The sequence below is a fragment of the Colobus angolensis genome, unplaced genomic scaffold, assembly GCF_000951035.1.
Source record: "Colobus angolensis palliatus isolate OR3802 unplaced genomic scaffold, Cang.pa_1.0 Scaffold111, whole genome shotgun sequence".
In the NCBI taxonomy this organism is placed as follows: Eukaryota; Metazoa; Chordata; class Mammalia; order Primates; family Cercopithecidae; genus Colobus; species Colobus angolensis.
Genome location: NW_012112142.1, coordinates 5437697 through 5438019, shown reverse-complemented (window position 1 = coordinate 5438019; position 323 = coordinate 5437697). Strand labels below are relative to the sequence as shown.

Sequence of the window (323 nt, the reverse complement as noted above, 5' to 3'; positions counted from 1 at the left end):
GTCTCGATCTCCTGACCTCGTGATCCACCCGTCTCGGCCTCCCAAAGTGCTGGGATTACAGGCTTGAGCCACCGCGCCCGGCCTCAACCTTTAGCAATTTTAAATCCAAATCATTTTCTGTTAATATTGAATTTTTATTATATATTAAAATATTTTCATTGATAACACATATTATATGAACCAAATCAATGATTTGTGGGCTACAATAGAGGATTTCAATGCAAAATATAATTTGGCAATTATAAGAGTTAGTCCTGTCCAGTCCATAGCCTGGGTTCAACAGGCACCTGAAAACAGTACCAAACCAGCTATTACTATACTCC

At 39.0% G+C, this 323-nt stretch overlaps 1 protein-coding gene across 3 annotated transcripts in view; it reads right to left on the bottom strand.

Moving 5' to 3' along the window:
• Positions 1-323, bottom strand: part of PRMT9 (protein arginine methyltransferase 9) — a 50612-nt gene that overhangs the window by 25394 nt on the left and 24895 nt on the right. The gene's annotated exons all lie outside the window — the stretch shown is intronic.